The sequence below is a fragment of the Choristoneura fumiferana genome, chromosome 3 (assembly GCF_025370935.1).
Source record: "Choristoneura fumiferana chromosome 3, NRCan_CFum_1, whole genome shotgun sequence".
In the NCBI taxonomy this organism is placed as follows: Eukaryota; Metazoa; Arthropoda; class Insecta; order Lepidoptera; family Tortricidae; genus Choristoneura; species Choristoneura fumiferana.
This window is the reverse complement of record NC_133474.1, coordinates 13,981,475-13,992,895: the sequence shown is the minus strand read 5'-3', so window position 1 is coordinate 13,992,895 and position 11,421 is coordinate 13,981,475. Positions and strand designations below refer to the sequence as shown.

At 34.4% G+C, this 11,421-nt stretch overlaps 1 protein-coding gene across 2 annotated transcripts in view; it reads left to right on the top strand.

The window, feature by feature from the left end:
- The first annotated feature begins 1,525 nt into the window (after positions 1-1,525).
- Positions 1,526-11,421, top strand: part of LOC141426670 (uncharacterized) — a 19,199-nt gene continuing 9,303 nt past the window's right edge. Inside the window, exon 1 of one of the 2 annotated variants that reach the window (XM_074085758.1) lies at positions 1,526-1,910. The gene's annotated coding sequence lies outside the window, so the exon portion shown is untranslated. Of the gene's footprint in view, positions 1,911-6,873; positions 6,980-11,421 lie in introns of those variants that run through there. The other variant, XM_074085760.1, reaches the window with a different exon arrangement.

Here is an 11,421-nt window from a genome sequence, read left to right as displayed (position 1 = left end):
TACCTGTTTACAAAACAAACACAATTTTTTTAAATAAAATCCGATTATTAAGAAACAAATATAATAATCACATTTAAAACCCTTACTCAAAAATGATACGAAAAGTCGCGATTACATCTTTAAAAAGTCACCAGAAAGTTAAGAATGCCAAACATTGTTGTGAAAACGGTAAATAGAGAGGCTTTGAATTCGGAACGAAAAAGTGTCCAGTAGGTATAACACAAATCTTATACTCATAAAAATTCATTGTAATTTGAACTTAGAACTTGTAAAATATGTCATACTTATTTTTTAATACAGCAAAAAGCCTCTTTGGGTCATTAAAAAGGTTGAACAATAAACGTATAATTTATTATAAATGTTATTAAACCTTTAGATATATATTTTTCAAGATTTCCATTGCATATACATAAATAGATTTGTTGAAAATTAATTCAATTTAACATATATTTATTCCAACTGTAGAGGCCGTATACGGAATTCTTTTAAAAAAAAAAAAAACAAGAGAAGCGGCTTTCGTGCAACAAGGTTGCATACTTTATTGAAAGATCGGGAAAATTTACATTTTGGAAATATTTCATTGTCATGTAACTTATTAGGTATCTTTCGATATATTTTTAATATCAAAAATTTAATTTAAGATCGTAATCAACACATTTGATCCTATCTCTCGCTTTTTGCGTGTTGAAGTGAAATGACAGATCAAAGTAAAGTTCCAATATTTGGAATTCAGTGAGTAGACCCAACGCTGTACTCAGCATTAAAAAAAATAATTAAATAGTTACTTTGTCTCACAGAGTGAGCAAAATGCGTGATTCTAAAGTAGAATCATGAGCATAATGAGGGATTCATGTGTTAACGCCCAAGATGAAAATAATTTTGCTCCCGAGTGGCTCATACAACTTTTCACACCGAGCATTAAGAAACTTGAAAAAAAATCTAAATATTATTTAAAGAACAACCATCATAGAGAATGGCGTGGCTATACAATGATCAAGTTCAAAAAATGGCATTTGCAATAAAACACTTAGAAAAGCCTTGCACAGAAAAGTTGCGCTTTGCTCCCTCTCGTCAGGGAGGAAAAGTTACTTTTCTGAAGGAGAGGTGTGAAAAATAATTTTTCATCACACTTGCTCGTATACAGTGTACTTAGTAACATGTAGGCTACCTTGGTTGCAACCCCCCAAATAAAACCCTCGACCTTAATGTGCTTGTCATGAAACCCGTGGTGGGTAAATGAGTCATTGCCCGTACAAATTTTCTTGTCATGAAGCCCAAGGTCGGTAAATGAGTCAGTGTCCGTACTGATGCTGCTAATCACGCTTCTAAGCCTCTCGTTCATAATTACTTATTTACCGCCCTTAAGACACAATGTACTAAACCACGTCACTATTTCGTCTGTGGGATTAGCATGAGAAATGATAACAGAGATATTATCAGTCACATCGCACATGCCAGCGCGCAGCGTAGTAGGGGAGTCAGCCGCACGTCGTCTGTATTTGCCGCTATACGGGTGTAGGGGTGTTTGCGTGTGTGCGTGCGCTTGTCCTATAGCGCGGTGCGCGAACGCAGCGCAACTCGCCCGAGAATACGATAACGTGAACGCAACTCGTTTGTTTCGATTCGATGCTGTCAGCTCGACGGAACATTCTGAGTGCGTTTGTAAATTGTACTAATTAGGCACGGGCTCGGCGGGCAAAACAGTGGCTTCATCTATTACTGCCCTAACGCCTATGTTACACAACACCCGCGGCCCGTCCACTCCGTGTTATCAGTTAGCATCGTGCGACACAGTTTAACTCCAGACATTAACTATACATCTTCATCGCAGGCGTATGTACATTATAATTGTCAGTGTGTGCGTGAAGTGGACATAAATAGTGCAAAAGAAGTTGAAAATGATCGTTATTGTGAGTATAATGCATGCCCTTCGATCAATTTGCATACACAGCATTTTGAGGTTATGTTTAAAAATGAAACGAGTCCAAAGACGAAAATACATATCTGGGTTTATTGCGATGTTCCCTTTCAATAAGATGGTTGTAGGATTTGATTATTTGGCAAATAACCAACGAATTAGCTACTACGTTAGGTACTTAATAAGTCTGAGCAGATACCTAAATAGATTAACGCGCTTTTGTTTGTTGTTAAGGAAAATTTAACAGTGGAGGAATATGAGCTATTTAATTTAGAATCAGTTCCATAATAAACTGTGTAATTATTGAATACCACCATCCCAGTGACATCATAATATAAAATAAATAGGTATTTGTGAAATAGTAAGCATAAAAAATATTATTTTTAAGTATAGAATATTATTTACATAAATGAAAGAAAAAGAGAGAAAGAAGACATTTATTCACTAATCCGGAAGACACACAAATACAATAAATAACTACAGGTATGCATATTAATCAAAATAATATTTTTTTGTCTATTGTAATTAAATCGTTTACTTACTTCCTATAGGAAAAAACGTTGGAGTGAAAGAAAATTAAAGTAGGTATGTAGGTCTAATATTTCCGAATTAAATATTGCCCTAATATAATATTGCACTAATATCACGTAAATTCCTAACTAGACAGGAGGGGCTTTGGTACTAATCATTTCAACCAGAACTTCTCTCCCAGAATAATTCTACTACTTATAAAGAAGTGTGAAGGTTTGTGTCGTTTCCATTAAAACGGTTGGACGGATTTCGATGGAATTGAGAACTTAGGTACGGTATCTATCTAGGTATAGATTGATTTTTTAAAATATACTTAACGATATAATTTTTGCGAACTCCCGTTGGGATATGGATTATTCGCAGTAGTTTATTTGGCAGTACCTACAAAAAAACTGGCCAAGAGCGTGTCGGACACGCCCAAAATAGGGTTCCGTAGCCATTAGGAATAAAATAAGTAATATTTTTCTAAGAATTTCGTATTTTATATGGAATCTTCCAAGTTTAGGTATATTTTATACCTTAGGCTGCTATTTACTATAATATAACTACATAATAATTTTTTCAAAGCAAATTTTAGCCGTTATGAAAATTTGCACTTGAAAGTTTTATATACTTACTACCATCCTGATTTTTTTCAAATTTTCCCAACGGTTTAGATTTTAGAGGGGGGGCACGACGCTCTATTTTAATGAAAATTTGCACTTTAAAGTTGAATATTTCGCAAACACATTACTGAATCGAAAAATCGTCTTATCAACCCCTCCAGACCTATCCAACGATACCCCACACTATAGGGTTGGAAAATAAAGAAAAAAAAACACTTACGTCTATGGAGGTACACTAAAAAATTTTTTTTTTCAATTTTTAATTGTACCATTTTGTCGGCATAGTTTACTTATATATCCGTGCAAAATTACAGCTTTCTAGCATTGATTGTCCCTGAGCAAAGCCGCGGACGGACAGACAGACAGACATACAGACAGACAGACATGGCGAAACTATAAGGGTTCCGTTTTTGCTAAAAAGGAGATATTATTATGAAAATAAAGGAATTAAAGAAACTACTGCGAGTAATCCGAAAATTAGTATAATCCCAGTGCCCTTAGTGTAAGTTTTCGGTTACAAAATACGTCTCGATCGCGTTCGCGTTAAATCTCAATTTATTTGTTAGAAAACACGAACATCGCAAACGTTCCGCTAGAGGCGCTGTTCATGTTTCCATATAAATTGAGATTTTAACGCGGACGCGATCGAGACGTATTTTGTAACCGAAAACTTACACTAAGGGGCTGTTTCACCATACATTGATTAGTGTTAACTGGCGGTAAGGTGTGATGCCGTCTCTGTTTGTTTTGTTCGAATAGACGGAGACGGCATCACATTTAACCGGCGGTTAATACTAATCAATGGATGGTGAAACAGGCCCTAAGGGTACAGAATTTTGATTCAACTGCTAAATGGTTCACGCCAGCGAAGCCGCGGATAAATGCTAGTGCTATAGGTACTTGTGATTCTTGAAATAATACATTTGGAGTGAAGTTGTCAAAACAAAGCTATATATTTGTCGTTATGGCTGCTCGTTTCGAACTAATACTGTTTACAATCTTTAAAATATTTTTATCATTTGTTAGCCTTTTATTCCTTATCATCCGACTGCCCGAAGGAGGGTTATGTTTTTCGAGCGTAGTATGTATGTATGTATGTTCATTTCTTTGGTCCTCACTGCAGCCTAAACGGCTGGACGGATTGTAACATATGAGGTATCATTGGATTCGTCATAACTGTCGGAGTGACATAGGCTATATAATATTTCAATATGGCATCTGGGAAAAAAAATATGGCGGAGGAAATAAAAAAAAAATTGTGTTGTATTAATATGGGTATCAAATGAAAGCTAATAATTAGTCCAATCTAAATATGTATGGGTTATAATACTTTTAATCTACCGTTTTCACATAAATATCAAAAAAGAATAAAATAAAACATTAAAATAAAAAACGAAAACCCGACTGCCAAAACTAAAAGAAAGAAAATAAGCCTAGCCATTTAAATCGACGCTCAAAATCTCTTAGTAATGGGTCCCGACTGTTGAACTTTAAATAAGCTACTTAACAGAGTTCTAGACCACTAGGCTTATTTTCTTCCTTTTAGTTTTGGCAGTCGGGTTTTTGATTTTTATAATTTAATGTTTTTTTTTTTATTTATACGATGCGTGAAAAGGCTTGTAAAATGTCATGCGTGTTGCGGTAGATACATTGCTGCTAATGACGGATCACTGATTTATTTAATTATTTATTTGACGGGTAAGTTGCCCGAAATACTTAAATGAATTTATTATCTATCTTTAAATGAGCAATTCTCGTAATTTTAATCTCGGAAACGGCTCCTACGATTTTGATGAAATTTGGTATGTAGGGGTTTTCGGGGATGACAAATCGATTGAGGTTGGTCTTATCTCTGGGAAAACGCTTGTTATCGAGTTTTAGCCCGAGCAAAGCTCGGTCGCCCAGGTACTATTATTATAAATTCACAGCTGCGCGGCACGAAATTCGCAATATAAGTATTTTACGCAGCGTTTAAAATTTAGACTCTGGCTAAATGAAGCTATAGTATGAATAATACAGCTCACGGCCTTTTATTAGGACATTCTGAGAATTCAGTGAATAACATGCGCAGAATCATGGACGGAGATAAGAATAGAAAATGCAAATAATACAATGTAGCTATAAAGGTGAGCGTCATCTAGGGGGCAAGGGAGGGCAGCTACACCAGATACGTACGTGAATGATACAATATTTTTGTCGAGTTAAATTTTTACTAGTTGTCGCCCGCGATTTCGTCTAAAAAAAATATTCGTGTATCGCGCGCCCTCAGTAGGTACTAAATTTTCCGGGATAAAAGGTATCCTATTAACCTATTATTTATTCTGGACTTCTGATATGGTGTTTGCAAAATTTCATGTGAATCACTTCATTAAGTGGGACGTGGAAGCGAAACAAACAAATTCACTTTTTTATTTATAATACTTATTAGTAAAGAAGTAGGGATCAATTAATTAGTAATGTCATGTGTCCATCAATGAAACTTAGGTACACAGTGAAACATTGCGATATTTATAAAGTGCCACCTTGCCAGATCGTGCACTATATCGCGTAAGGACACCCTTGAGAACCCCCCACTGTACCCCTGTTTTCATTGGTGTCACGTGGAAGACCACGTGTCTACGGAGCTTTTTCAGTATTATTGACACAAAAGTAAGGATTTAAAGCATTTTTTGTAGAATTTTCATTAAATTATGGTTATAAATTAAATCTATTTGATATTTTTTTAATATTAATCGTATTTCGTAGATTATCGTGGACTAGATCGCGTGTTAAAGAGGCACAATTTAGTAGGCTAAAATTCGAGGTTGATATAAAATACCTTAGGTAATCAACAATGAAACATTTACGCATGGGACACACCTTATAAGACTGATCAAAATTGTAGTTAAAACTGTTGATTATATTTGTGCATTTTTTATTAACCTATTACATAGATACGTCCCAAAATTATGAAACAAATTGTATTAGTTTTCACGTTTCATTGTTAAATATGTAGGGTTTCATTTTGTACACCACTGTGGACACAGTGAAAATTTTCCCATTTTTTACATTTTATTTTTTTGATGACCAACTACACATTCTTAAAGAATACTGTATATGTCACGTGATACCTAATAAAATTACCGTAGACAGTAAAAAATTCAGACTTCTATCTGTCAAAACAAAAGATTTATGAGATTTTGAATTTTATGTGTTTCATTGGTTGACACTTTCTCTATTTCATATTTATAAGTAAGTAGATTTACAGTACCTGGGGCGTCCCTTTAGGCTAAAAAGCTTGTGTTAGATAGAACGCTCCGCTCCTCCAACATTTTTAACACGTATTACGTATTGACAATATTATATTATTTGGAATCGATATTTCATAAATAATATGTTCTAGTAGGTACTATATCTAGTGTTAGTGTTTTACGAGTAGGTCAGACGATGAGGCAGGGGGAGCGATGGGTGATATAGCATGTATAACTTTCTGCATTTAACTGTACTTAATTATATTTAAGTTTAAACGAAATTTGAAATATTTCGGCAAAATTAACAAGCAGGCTTGTGTCAGTTAATTTACATTTTTATACAGTCTAACTATATACTTTGGTATAGTAATAGATATTGATATCTGTACAGAGATATTGACCTAGTGGAAAACTAGGTAGAATCGTAAATGACGTGTTTATAATAATGAACCTTATATTAGTCGTATTACAATTACAATCTGTATTTATTGGAGTTTGTTATCTTATCTGATAGCCTTTTCATGATAACGCGATTAACTACGTATGTTGGGTACATACTTATTTAACATGAGTACATGAGTGATGTCAACACGCGGCGTGAAGGAGATGGGATTAGTTGAGATTTACTGCACTTAAAAATCCTACAATCTTCAAATAAAGTGTAATCATAAAAGGGCGGCGTACCGACTTTAAACGTAAGTTGCCATAGGTCACTACAGTACATTTCCGAGCTTAAGTATTTGACTTTAAAAATTCTTACCTGCCAGTGTCACTTAAAAAGGGGTACGTATTATAATGTATAAATTTAAAATACATATTGGTTGAAATACATACAGTTGAAATAGCGAAAATTGGAAAATATAATGGTTAAAATAAATAATAATCAAAATTCATAAAGCACGTTTTTCATATTGGTCGAAATACATACATTAAAAATTACCAAGTTAACAATGTTTATGTTCAGAATATATAATAGTTAAAAGAAATAACAATTAAAATTCCTATAGTACGTTTTTCATAATGTTCAAAATACATACCATACATAATGCCCATGTTCATGTTCATCATCATCTGCAGTCTATTTACGTTGTATTTAGATGTTAAATTCTGAAAAATTTAGGACTACAAGACAGTGTCGACGGAGCTTCTATTCAGCGTAGTTAAGGCGCTTCGCGCCTGGACGAAACTCTAACCCAACCTAACCTATAAGATACCGACTGATCGGTGGCTGTGTTGTCTAACAATGCCTTGCATTTTAAACTAAAGTCTGATCATTAATTGAATAGAAACTTTAGGTGCGACGACGAGCGTAGCGAGGAGGAGCGTGTTGGGTTCAACTATGACCAAATCAAGCACGAGCTGAGCGAGCGAAGTGAGCGTGCCGCGGCAGCGGCCGGCGAGTGCCAGGATTGTATTATATGCATTTTTCTTTGTGAAATGTCAGTGTCTATTATGTATTTCAACCATTATAGAAAACATACTATATAGATATTGATTGATATTTCATTTCACTATTTTTTTATAATTTGATGTATTTTGAATGTATACATTATCAAAATATGCATTTTGTGCCATATATGACTAAAAACCATTATGCATTGTAACTATTATAAATTTTGACCAATATGCCTTTCAAGCTTATGCGTTTAGAACTTATGTCACATAACTTTATATATTTTGATGCATTATATTTTATGATTTTCGGTATTTCAACTGTATATATTTCAGCCGATATGTATTTTAAATTTATACACTATAATACGTACGTTAAAATGACTGACTAGCTTAGCTTTAATTCCAATCGGATGTTATGTTGCATCGCACAATATATTGTGCAGACGATTTTTTTAAATATGTCACTCAAAAATGCCATTTTAAAGTGATAAAGTCTGTGCGTTGCATTTCTACGAATGGATTGAATAAGTGAATGAAAGTATTACAGCTCAAATGACTACCAACCAACTACTTAAAAAACTACCAACTAGTTAAAAATTTAACTAGACACGCGGTGGCGTATCAAGCCTAGTTCAAGCTAACAGAATTGGCGAGCAGCGCCATGTGTAATTTTAACCGAACCATTTGGAGACACTTTTGACCCCCTCATAACTCAAAAACTATTTCACATAAACATTTCTAATTTGGCTCATTTATTGAGACTTGTGAGATACATAATAATATGTGGTCCAAATTTCATAAACACACCTCAAACGGTTATTTAGATATTAACATCCAAAATCGTCATTTTTATCACTGACTCACCTCTAACCCAGTTCCAGATGACCTAGAAAGAGAAAGTTCAAAACTGGCATCTAGATAGGTAGTTGGGTGAATAAATCAGAAACTAGTAAAATCATTTTATTATAATTTTTAAATTAAATTATTTCTGTACAAAAAGTAATGATATCCCATCAAAACATTAAACCAATGTGAAATAAGAGCCAAGTTCAATAGTATGATAAAATTGCTTTGATTATTGACTTTAACGATAAAAGAAGTGAGATCTAAATGGGTGCCATGTAAGTCAACTTAAAATATTTTATAACAAGTTGAAATATCATTTCTTATTATAACTTAGGATAATATATTGAAGCCTCAGGTCGAACTTGGCTAGTTTTCATATACGAATTATATTATAGCCCTCGCAAGTTGTAAGTTCTTATTTTATTCTTCCGAAAATTTGGCTTGCTGGTAGAAACTAGTCATCAAACATAGGGATCTTCCATGACTGTTTTAGTAGGTACTTAATAATAATTCTTATATGAGAACTAGCCAAGTCCGGCCTTAGGCTTCAATATATTATCCTAAGTTATAAGTAGAAACTAGTCATCAAACATAGGGATCTTCCATGACTGTTTTAGTAGGTACTTAATAATAATTCTTATATGAGAACTAGCCAAGTCCGGCCTTAGGCTTCAATATATTATCCTAAGTTATAAGAAGAAATGATATTTTAAGTTGTTATAAAATATTTTATATTCTTATAAATAAATTGCAGGACTAACGATTGCACCCATTTAGATCTCACTTTTTTTTGTCGTTAAAGTCAACAACCAAGGCATTTATCATAATATTGAACTTGGCTCGCATTTCACATTTATATGTTTTGATTGGATTTATTTGACACAAATTATAATATAATAAAATACAAGGGTTTACTTACTGCATCGTTGCTTAAATGCAAAAAGACCATAAATAAAAAAAAAGTTTTTTTCTATCGCAATAATTGCACTTTAAATGCTATTTCACATGAAATTATTACAATTTTTTTTATTTGTGACCCTTTTATATTTAAGCAGCTACATATGAAAAAAAGACGGAACAGCGCGCGATAACCGAATTCCACGCGGGCGAAGCCGCGGGCAAAAGCTAGTACCATATAAATTGATTCCGTGGTTTAGGCGTGAAGAGGTAATGGACCGACGGAAATGCTTTCGCATATTCATGTTATTAGTAGGGGTTGTTGTTATAGTTAGGATTCAAGACTACTAATTATTAGTAAGTTTATAATTTTCACCTAAATGTAGAAATGGCTAATTCTTTATCCATAGTAAACTATTTATTATGATACTATGGTGTAGGAGCTTCAAAACAGTTTTTGGATTACCACCCACCAATACTTGATAACTAAGGCTAGAGTTCAGTAAATCAATATCAAGGTCATGCGGTCCGCTATTGTTTCTGGATCCTTTTGATATCACAAAATGTCAGGTGCCGCAAACCATGCTATAAATTTACTGACCCGTATTATAGAATGCATCCTGTGCTGGGCAGGGCACTGGAGCAGCCGACCCGTGACTTATTGAAAGGCTGTATATCTGCGCCCGTGGCGCCGTTAGTCGAGCTCCGCTGGGCTGGTTATTATTATCATAGACGGTATCGATCAGCCGCTACTCCCCCTTCCTCCCCTCGCTCTGCCAACGACGACGTCATCGTCGCCTCGTGTCCAAAACGATGACGTCATGAATTTATGACGACATGAAATTTGATGACGACATCAAGTTTGGCGCATGCGTGTTCTCTTATTGGTTCCGGATAATTCTGTCTAAATAAAGCCTCTAATAGGCCTCTAATTCTACATCCGAAATTGTACTTACACCCGTATCAATTAAGCGTAGGCGGTTCAGTATAACTAACTAGGTAAGTTGATGGCTAGAGTAAGAAATTATACGCAGGGCCTACGCCTGAAATAAACAACCTTTCGGTATTTTGATTTAAGGTTAAAAATTCTTTACTTTATATTTATTTAAGTTTGGATTTGATTGTTTATTCAGTGAAATTAGAGCTATAAGAAAATATACGCAGATTAGTATTGAGTCGTAATTGATGAAGAAAGAGAATATTTTTTCAGTGGTTATTTCTGTACTATAACGGAATATTGGTACTATTTATTGGGCAAAAACATAAGACATTAGTGACAGTTTAATTTTAATCGTCCCTTTTTCTATTTGCTTAGGTACGAGGGACTTAATGTTTTTAATTCGAGTTTTACTCTCATTTTAGGTGTATTTTTAACTGACTTTAAAAAAGGAGGTTATCAATTCGGTTGTATTTTTTTATGTTTGTTACCTCAGAACTGTTACTGTTACTAGTCTGAAGTCGGTCAGTGCCTCAGCACGAGCCAGCAGGAGTGGACCTATAGTAAATCTACCTCACCTACGCACTAAATGTTGGGCTTCAATCACTCCTGCTGGCTCGAGCTGAGGCACCGACCGACTTCAGACTGGTAGAAAAATATTTTCATGATTTTTTATAGTCGGTTCAATTTTTTGTTGTAAAATTTTTTTGATTATAAAAATAGACGCTTAAATAATTAAATGAATTTGACAAAATGTGTAAAAAAGGGCAAAAAATGGCGCACGCTAGGAATGAGGACTTCATTCGATTGTATGCAGAAGGTCACTGAGAACTTTTTTTTTTAAAAGAGAGGGATTAGGCAGTAGTTCCCAGGTGGGCCCATAGCGGATTGAGAACTTCACATATAATTCTTCTTCCATTGAATTGCTTTGCAGGTGTATACAAGCTTCATCATGTTGTTTTCGTTTACCGAAAAGCTCATAAATTTCAAGTATAATTTTCGCTCACATTTTTTGAAAAATTTGGAGATATTTGTCCAGGTCCGGGTTCGAACCCACGACAT